General features: G+C 44.2%; 1 protein-coding gene across 1 annotated transcript in view; it reads right to left on the bottom strand.

The window, feature by feature from the left end:
* The window catches only part of Myo6 (myosin VI), a 142,189-nt gene extending 138,439 nt beyond the window's left edge, over positions 1-3,750 (bottom strand). The window contains exon 1 of the mRNA XM_032909265.1: positions 3,533-3,750. The gene's annotated coding sequence lies outside the window, so the exon portion shown is untranslated. The remainder of the gene's footprint in view (positions 1-3,532) is intronic.
* Positions 3,751-10,250: the final 6,500 nt, after the last annotated feature.

Genomic DNA, 10,250 nt, shown 5'->3' with positions numbered 1-10,250 from the left:
TAGCAGTCCCAATAAGAAAAATCCCCATCCAGGCAGCCCCAGCTCAGCCTTCCCTGTGTTCTTCTACACATCTATCCAAAAGGACTACACACACACACACACACACACACACACACACACACAGAAAAGAGAAAGAGAGAGAGAGAGAGAGAGAGAGAGAGAGAGAGAGAGAGAGAGAGAGGGGTTAAGAGTGCTTGTTCTTCCAGAAGACCCAATTTTGGATCCCAGCACCCAAGCCAGTCAGCTCACAACCAATCATAGCTCAAAGTAAATGCAGTGTGATACCTTTTTGGCCTCTACAGGCATCCATAGTTATGCACACACACACACACACACACACACACACACACACAAACAAATAAATAAATAATAAAAGTAAATTTTTTAAGAAACCATGAACTATTTTGAGGAAAAGATATTGTATAAACTGGGTGTGGTTGTATAATCCCAGCACTCAGGAGATAGAGGTAAATGTATCCTGTGGCTCAGAGGCCAGCCAGGACTGTCTAAACAGTGAGTTCCAGGCCAGTCGGGTTACACTCCAGAGTGAGACCCTATTCCAAAAGATAAAAAGGAGGGGATGTGTAGCAAGGCAGCTCAGCAGATTTAAAAAAAAAAAAAAAAAAAAAAAAAAAAAATTGCCAGGCAAACAGGATGACCTCGGTTTGACAGAAACTGACTCCACAAAACTGTCCTCTGACTTTCACAGGTATGCCATGCGCGGGCACACACAAATTATATACACACAATAATAAATAAATAAATAAACAAACAAACAAATACTGTCCTAAGCTAAAGATATAGTCCCTTGATGAACTACCTACCTAGCACCCAACTCTGTTTGATCCCAATAAGGGCAGAGCTGTAAGCTCTGGCACTTGGAAAGGCAGAGGTAGGAAGATGTCTTAATCTTTATTATTATTTTTTTATTTCTTAAATTACAACTATCTGTTCATGGCTATGTGCCATGGTATATGTGTGGTAGTCAGAGGACAATTCACAGAAATTGTTTCTTATAAGACCCAGGGATCCGACTAAGGTCATCAGAGTTCCAGACAAGTGCTTTTACCCGCTGAGCATCTCCCAGGCCTGGCTATCTTAATCTTGAAGCATGTTTCCCTCCTAAGGTTCCAGCTAACTGAATAACATTTAAGAGACAGCTAGGTCGTGTAGAGCAACAAGCTAGCTCATTTGAAGGACAAAAACTGAAGTTCCATCCTAAACGGTAACATCATATACTGCTCAGCTACAATGAAATCAATGCAGGATTAGATTGCAGTGTTAATTCCTATAAACCCATCAAAATGAAAAGCACATAATACTGAATACATGCTGGAACCACACCAGAAATGATGCCGCAGCATTGGCTCACTGTTCAAGGCCTTGAGAAAGAAGACAGAATTCTCAATTAGTTCTAGACTCCATGCATGGCCTTATCACAGTTTATTCAGGGTACCGACTTCTAATCTCCAGACCAGTTCTACAAAGGGTTCTCAATAGTTCACCAAACAAACAGAAATCAAGACAACTTCTGGTGAAGGGAGTGAGAGGCTTTGCTGTCAGAAGGCTCTCGTGTGTACTGAGTCTGGACTTTGCCCCTCCAAAGCTACATGCAAGTATTAATTCTCTGAGCCTCTGTTTTCTCCTCTGTAAAAGAAAAGACCACCAACCTGGGAAATTATTTTGTAAATTAAACCTTAAGGTTTTTTTTGTGTGTGTGTGTCACACTGTTACTAAATCACCAGTTCCTAAACTGTTAACAAAGTATCTCTTTTTGGGAATCACCCTTCTATTGTGTGAGATTTATTTAAATTGCAATGTGTTCTTCAAACTTTTATGTTTAAATAAGATGTTTTAATACAGGAAATGAAAACTCCAGTTCCCAGGGCCTCACACACACACAAGGCAAGGAACTTGCTGAATTACACTCCCAATCCTGTATGCTAAGAGGAGTTTTGAGTTCCAAGAGAAAGTTAAAAACTAGAGAATTTTTTTTAATGTGGAGTTCTTATGTATTTATTCAGACCTTGCATGGTGGAAATCTTTAAAACCATCTAAAGGCCTTTCAAAACCCAGATACAGACCAGTTGTCTAAACAATAAATGATCCACCACAGACTCCAGGCAAAGTCACAACAGGATGAGAGAGGAGCCTTCAGCTTCTCTCTGATTTCCTGGCCACTGTTATTTTAAAACTTGATCGTGTAAACAGGGGAAAATCCCTTTCAGATAAGCCGCATGGAGTATAATTTGCATTTTTGTTTTTAATACTCTGTTGTAGTTTCTATTAAAAAATCATAGTTGTTCACTTTTCCTTGCTCATGTGTCTAGCTAGGTACTAAAGATCATATGTAAAATCTACACTACGTTGCTTTTTAACTGTATATTTAATCACAATACTCTTTTCTTAATGATAGTAGTCTGCCCCCGCCTTTTACTTTACAAGTAACGTTTGAAAACAAATGCAAAACTTGAAAGGAAGAGAAAAACAGGCAACAGACCACACACACAAAATAAAAACACTACGGGCAGATGAACATCAGACTAAAATGATTCCTATTTACCACTGTGCATGTTTACTCCTGTGCAACTGCAAACACAGAAAATGAGTGGACATTTAAAAGTCAGTGAGCTGTTCTGAAGAACTTCATTGTTCCTGGCTCTTCCTCTGCCCCGCTTGGAGTATCTGTGGCTATTTCTAAAATTAATGCTAGAGGGCACTAAGGTAATTTTTTTTTTTCACTAAACATTTCCCAGTTGGAAAACTACAAGCCAGGATGTCTTGAAGTTGAGTTAATCTGTACAGAAATGCTGCTGTTCCGCGGCCAACCTTTGGACCATGACCACCCAGCTCAAGACTCAGATTTTATGGTATTGCTGCTGAGCCTCAAGGGCTGTTAAAAGCCTCAAGCGGACTATATTCGAACATCGTGCAACTGTACCACGGGAGCAAACTAAAGTCTTATTCAACACATATGAAATCAGAGCAGCAACTGTGGAGCGCTCCAATAGTATCTGCACATTAGGATTTAAACAGCCCTGCTCTGCATACTTTATGTCAGATAAAATGTATCTCTGTGTAAAAGTTCCTGACAGATTATCTAAGAGTGGCCTTATCATTTTATTTCCTATTAAAAAAAATACAATTCACAGCTAGAACGTTTTGATTAGTTTAAGACGTTTTGGAATTAAATAACGAAGTTATTTTCAGCAACACGCCCCTAAAACTCATACTCAAGATCCTAGACCGCTTAGAGACTAAAATTCCAGCTTTGTAGAATGCTACCATGGTCTTCGACACAGCTAAATTATTAATGGTATCATTTGATCTTTACTTTTGACAACAAACTAGTCTATGTAGAATTTTCACTGTGTTTCCAAAGGAGAAAACCATCTCTCAGTGTCCGGTGGGACTCGTCAGGTGACAGGAGCCCCGCCGGCCGGGGAAGGGGAAGCCAGAGCTCCGGTCCGCGCCGGGCAGAGAAGAGGCCAAGGCGGTGAGGACAGGCAGGCGGGCAGGAGTCCACACTCACCCCGGGCGAGGCAGGTGCGCGAGGGGTCGCGGCCGTGGAGAGGCTGCCGGACTGCGGGCGCGAAGGGCGAGCGCGACGCCGCGGCCGAGAGCGAGCACCGGAGACGACGGCGGCCGGGATACGCTTCCTGCTGGGACAGATACCGGATCGGTCTCCACCCGCCGGCCAGAGAGCCCAGCAGAGTGCCCAGCCAGGCGCGCACGTCACTGCGACGGAGCGCCCAGGGGGCGGAGGCGGGGGCCGGAGGCGGGACTTTGTGGGAGCGGGGCGGGGCGACTGGAGAAAGGGCGGGTCTGCGTTGGCAGGGGGCGGGGACAATCTAAGGGGAGGGGCTTTAGGGCCAGAGGCCTGAGAGGGGCGGGTCCTAGGCAGCCAGGAGGGTTGGACTCGCAATTTGTTGGGTCTCGAGAATGAAGGAGTGGAGGGACCTGGCCTCAAGGCAACGAGCTCCGGGGCGGCTAGGGAGGAGAGACCAAAGAGCTAGAGTTGAGAGGGGCGGGACCTCAGGACGCACGTGGGATGGGGATGGGAGGGCGTCGAAGGAGTGCTGGGTAGGGGCGTGGCCTAATGGCGTGAGGCAAGATAAAGGCGGGACCTCAAGGGTCGGACAGGAGCGGAGAACCGAGGCTCGGACTGCATCCCTGCATCTCTGCAAGCAGCTAGCTGCCGGTGACCCCTCACGAAGTTCCCTTCTTCGCAGTGGTAGTTGCTTCCAATGTGGCAGCGAGGGTCCACAGCAAAGAGTCAGTTAAGAAAAGTTGAGAGTGGGCGGGCGAATTGCGGAAGAATTCCCTTGCGGGGTTTAAGGGTGGCACAGCCGCCCATCCAAGCTGGTGCTTCCCACCTGCCTGCGTCAACTTCCTGTTCAGCCCTTGGAAGACTGGGACACCGAAGAAAAGTTTTGCTTCCCTGTCTGGCCTCCCATGCTGAGCTCGTATTTACTTCTTACGGCCCCTTATTTCCACCCCGCCCCCTTTATTATTGTTTATTTGGACTCTTGAGAGTCTCTTCTGTGTAGTCATGCTATCCTGGAACTCGTCGTGTAGCCTGCGCTAGCCTCGAAGTAATGATAATCCTTGTGGGTTGGTTTTATAGAACTGAGCCAACTGCCCCCGCTTTATCTTTCCGGTTGTTTAATTTTATTGTCTTTATAAGGTCATATATGAGTCATCTTTTTAAATTAAATATTACATTCCTATGCAAATTTGAGAACAAACATCTCCTTTACAAGGAAAGAGGTTAATACTAAAAATAAGGGGCTGGCAAGATAGATCAGCCAGTGAGGGCTCTTACAGTCCATCCTGAAGCCGAGCATGGTTCAAGGAGAGAACCAACTCCTCAAATTGTACTCTGACCCCACTGGGCGCTGTCTGGAAGATTCCTAGAGGAGATGTTTCAGGAATTCAAACTGGGTCTGGTGCCTCATGCTTGTGATTCTAGCTACTCAGGAGGCTGCACATTCAAGACCAGCGTGATCAGTCAGTAACATCCTGTTTCAGAGAGAGCTGAGCTGTATCTCCACGAGGCCCTGGGTTCAATCCATAACAAAAATGGTCAGGGAGGGTCAGACATTCAGAGACGACCCAACCGGCTTGATGAAAAGCTACCTTTCACTGAACATGTTTCAAATTCATAAGACAGTAAGTGAAATTAGGGAAACTGAAAAAGAGGAAGAAAAAACCAAGAAAGGAAGTAATTTACAGCAATCACAGAAATGTAGCTCCAGATTGCCAAAAGAAAAATCTCAAATATATAAATGATTGTAAAATGAACTAAAACCAGGGGCAGAGCTTGTTTCTGTAACCCCAGTGCTGGGATCAGAGAGGAACCCTTGGGTCAGCCATTCTAGCAGAAAGGTAAGCTCCAGATTCACTGAGACCCTGTTACAAAAAATAAGATGGTGGACTGAAGAAGATGCCTGTGTTGGTTAGGTGGGTGTTTTGTTTTGTTTTTGACAACTTCATGCAAGCTAGAGTAAACTGAGAGGGAACTTCAATTAAGGCAATCCCCCATCAAATTGGCCTGTAGGCATGCCTACGGACATTTTCTTGATTGATTGATAATTGATGTGGAAGGATCCAGTCCAAGGTAGAAAATGTCGTTGCCAGGAAATATAAGAAAGCAAACTGAACAAGCCAGGGTAAATAAGCCAGTAAGTAAGCGTTTCTCCCTCTCCTCTGCATCAGTTCCTGCCTTCAGGTTCCTGTTTTGAGTTCCTGTGCTTTCTTCCCTCGATGATGGATTGGAAGGTGAAATAAACCCTAAGCTGGTGTTGGTTGGTATTTTATCACAGTAATACAAAGCGGACTAAGACAGTGGCTAACATTGGGCTTCCACCCAAATACATTGCAGGTACAAACAGCTTTTTTTTTTTTTTTTTATAAATTTAATTTTCTTTTTTAAGATTTTTTTTAAATGAAAATGGTGCCTTCAGGAGAGAGGGATGATCTCATTACAGATGGTTGGAGCCACCATGTGGTTGCTGGGATTTGAACTCAGGACCTCTGAAGAGCACACTGAGCCATCTCTCCAGCCCACAACTGGCTTTTTTAAATGAAAATGGTGCTGGAGAGATGACTCGGCAGTTATGAGCACATGGTGACTAATGACAGCCTTTAACTCCAGTTCCAGGGGGAGTCTCACAGCCTATTCTGGCCTCGACAGGCACTGCATGCCTGTGGTACACAGACATACACACAAGCACAGCATCCTACACATAAACTAGGTATAATAATAATAATAATAATAATAATAATAATAGTAATAGTAATAATAATAAATTCAAAGGAAAAAATGAAGATCACCACATGTTTTTAATACATACCCTACTTAAATTTTGAATTTAACATAAAAATCTGTTTACAAGTCAGTAGAAGGTGTTTTATTTAGTTGCTTTTTGTGACTAATGATGTCCATGGGTCTTTTCCTCCCCTTGTCCCCCACTTTAGTCTGTTGAATCTCTTTGCTTCTAGTCCCATATCTCTCTACACAGTTCCTCTATCTCCTTCCATTATCATTTTGCAGGCCACCATCACTGCAGATCTTAGATAATCGTAACCACCAGTCCAGATTTAAAAATCCAACAGTGAATGGTTCTCCACTATCCTCAGTAGGAAGTCCGAACCCGTTAAGATACTTTCCCCTGCACTCTTACACACTTGGGGACTGGATGTGTGGGTTGAAGCATGCTAGGCAAGCCCACCACAGCTGAGATACATCAGTCCTAAAACACCTGGTAAGATCCGGAATCTAACCACCTTTCACAAACTGACTATAGCATAGTGGATTATTTCTTCTTTCTATTTTTTTTAGGGCTCTTCTCTGGTCATGTGATCCCACAGTTCTCTACTAATTTCAAGCCGGCAAGCTGAGCCACCAGGTATCTGGCCTGGGAATCACGTCTTCTCCGTGCTTAGCTGCCCAATCTCATTTCTACCCACAGCCTTCCTCCATGTCTCGTACTTTACATTCAAGTCATTCTGAAGGGTTTTTGTGTCCCCAAACACACACTCTATGCTATTTACTACACTGGAGCACAGCCAGGCTAAACCCAATTATTCCTTCAAAACAAAGCCTGCTTGTCCTCTCCAAGAATTTTCCCTAACAGGCCTGATGGTAAATCCTAGGCATAATTCAGTTCTGTCCCCATCTTTCACTTAACATCTACTGTACAAATATCTCTTATAATACATATTTGCACTGTTGCCACTTACTTATATGTACTTTTGTGTATTCTCTAGTTTGGCCTGTATACTCTTTGAGGGCACAGAAGTCTATCCTTTGGATTCCAAGTGTCAAGCACAGTCTGCTTTTTCGTTAAGAAGTAACTACAGGGCCCGAGAGATAGCTCAACAGTAAAGTACTCAATGCTAAATAAATAAATAGTGCCTACCCTTGGTGTTATTGTTGGATAAAGAAGGATGGGCAGATGAGGATTCTGGAAACTGCATGTGTTAGCACCAAGCATAGTAGAAGTAACTCTGTCTTTGTGACCCAAACTCGTTCCATATCTGCATGCCTTAAGTTCTACAGCTCGATTTGACCCTCCACACTCTCCCTTTTTAAAAAAAAAAAAAAAATAGGGTCTCATATATCACAGGCAGGCCTAGAACTTGCTTATAGCTGAGATATTCTTTAACTTTCTCTTTAAAGCTTAATTAGGTCTTTGGCAATTTTTTACATGTATATAATCGCTCTGGAGACTTTGAATTTCTCCTTCTGCCTAGGGTGCTAAGACCACAGACACTGTGGTTTACACAGTCCTGGGGACCAACCCCAGAGCCTGGAGCCCATTCAGCAGGCCCTCTACCAACCATGATACATCCCCAGCATGGGCGGCAGAGGCTATCCCAAAAATTCTTTTATTTGTTTTCCTTTTCTATTTTTTGACATTTATTTATTTGTTGCATGTGCATCTGCTTCTGCGTGTGCGTGCACTTGCACATGTGAAAGATCAGAGAACAACCTGTGGGAATTGATTCTCTCTCAAACTCATCTCCCCAGGCTTGATGAAGACAAGTGCCTTTACCCCTAAGCATACTTGGCTCATACCTTACAAATTCTCCACCTAAGATCTACAGATATCATACATGGGAAATCCATCCAACTGCCCCCTCCTAACCATATTGTGAGTTTCAATTTGTGTTTACAGAAATTCATGTTACAGGTGTGTGAAGGGTCTGCTTGAAAGGATCTGTGATGCCAGCTCCCAGAGTAATGGAGGCAGACTCCCCTGTGGGTGAGATGTAGAAACTCATTGTCTTTCTGTTCAGACTACCTCAGCTAATGCTGGCAGTCCTGCTGCCTGGCATTTCCACGATCTGTGCCCAGAAGCTGTAGGATTACACCCTCCAGGGCTCCTTCTCTCCTTCCGCTTTCAGAGTCACCAAATCCAGTTCATTAGGTATCCTAAATCATTCCAGAGCTGATATTTCATGCCATCTTGGGATGGGTCATCTTTTGTATGAACTCCTGATGTTGTTTCTGCTCATTCCAGCCCATTCTCTGCTCCATTCCTAGAGTTACCTCCTCTCAAATCTGATTACGTCACCCCCTTTGCCACGTCCCTGTACCTTCAGCAATTATTTTATTTTTGACCTGACCAAACTTGTCTTCTAAAATGCCTCCTACACCCAAATGTGTACTTCCTTGTAGAACACAGTTTGGGCAGGAAGCCTGCTCTCCTTCAGCTCTGTTCAGTAGCTCAGTCTCCGCCATCCCTCTGTTGAAGTCTGATCACCCGACATGACCTGAGCTAACATCTCCCCTCCCCTGATGGTGTCTTTTAGATATTCTCTGCCTACTGCCCTCACCTTGGTCTTGGCTGTAAGTTCCCACCTGCAGGGAGTTCAGTGCAGAATCCAGCCTCCCATTCCCTCTACAAAACTCCATCGCTATTGTCCCTGGTCCAGCCATCAAGCGTGAAGAAAGAAAGTCAGTTATGCTTTCAACACATATCACTGAATATGGTGTTTTTTTTTTCCTTCAATGTCTTTCAGGTAACTTAAACTCACTGCGGACAGGCATATGGAGCCCTTCACAATCCTGGATGGACCCCAGTCAAAGGGGCTGTGACATTTTGTGTTCCTCTGTCTTCCAAAACTCAAAAGCCAGCAGTGTTTGCTAAAACTTGGGAGAGTAAGACAGAGGGGTAGAGAGGATTGCAGCACTGTCTAAGCTAGTCCAGAGCAACGTTGTGAATTAGCAGATGTTATAGCATTATAGAAAATAATACACCTTTTAAGCAAATGTTCTTAATTTTTGTGGGTGTATTATTTTCTCCCTTTAATTGTGCTCCAAAATACTGCGTTTGTTTTGTTCTTCATGTAGAGCTCTCAAACACAAAGCCTCACGCATACAAAGCACACCCAACCCACTTGCAATTCTAGTTGCTTCAGGGCAATTCCAGAGAATCACTGGAGCCCAGAAGGTCCAGACCAGCCTTGAGACTACGTCAAAGCAAAAGACAGAGCAAGGGCCAGAGAGATGGCTCAGTGGGGAAAGGTGCCTCTGCCAAATCTAATGGCCTGAGGTCAGACTCCAGGACCTGTATGGCAAAGGAGGAAACTTTCCACACGTTGTCCTCTGACTTCCGCCTTCACACCATGACATTTAGCATACTCCACGTGTAAAATAAATACATTTAAAAACAGAACTTTAAGAAAACAGAACTGTCAGGCATGGTGGTGCATACCTTTAATCCCAGCCCTCAGGAGGCCAAGGAAAGCAAATCTCTGTGAGTTCGAGGCCAGCCTGGTGTACATAGTGAGTTCCAGGACTGCCAGAAGCCAGGTCTATATAGACATCCTGTCTCAAAACACAAACAACAAAGGGGGGGGGGAGAAAAAGGAAAAGAAAAGATAAACAGACTGTATCTTTTTACGTTCTTGTCCCTAAAGGTTGATGCCCTGCCTGCCTCAACAAATTAATAAAAATAGCAGTCCTAAGTGTAACTTATCATAATCACTGCATGGCAGCACCATGCTAAGCCGTTTGAGAGATGATTCCACTCAGGACTACAGTGCACATTTGTCCACTAAGCCTCTGAACTCCAATCTCATTAGTGGAGAATCTTTCATTTTTATGTCTTGGCAGAAGCAGGAAGCCTGCTCACCTGGGAAAGCGATTTGGGCCAAAGTCCTTCTCACTACCTGTAGCTGGAGCAGAGACCTGGCCTTGGGCCTGACCTAACCTATCAGGAAACTTGGGCAAAGCGATA

The sequence above is a fragment of the Rattus rattus genome, chromosome 8, assembly GCF_011064425.1.
Source record: "Rattus rattus isolate New Zealand chromosome 8, Rrattus_CSIRO_v1, whole genome shotgun sequence".
Taxonomy (NCBI): domain Eukaryota; kingdom Metazoa; phylum Chordata; class Mammalia; order Rodentia; family Muridae; genus Rattus; species Rattus rattus.
This window is presented reverse-complemented; position numbering and strand designations above follow the sequence as displayed.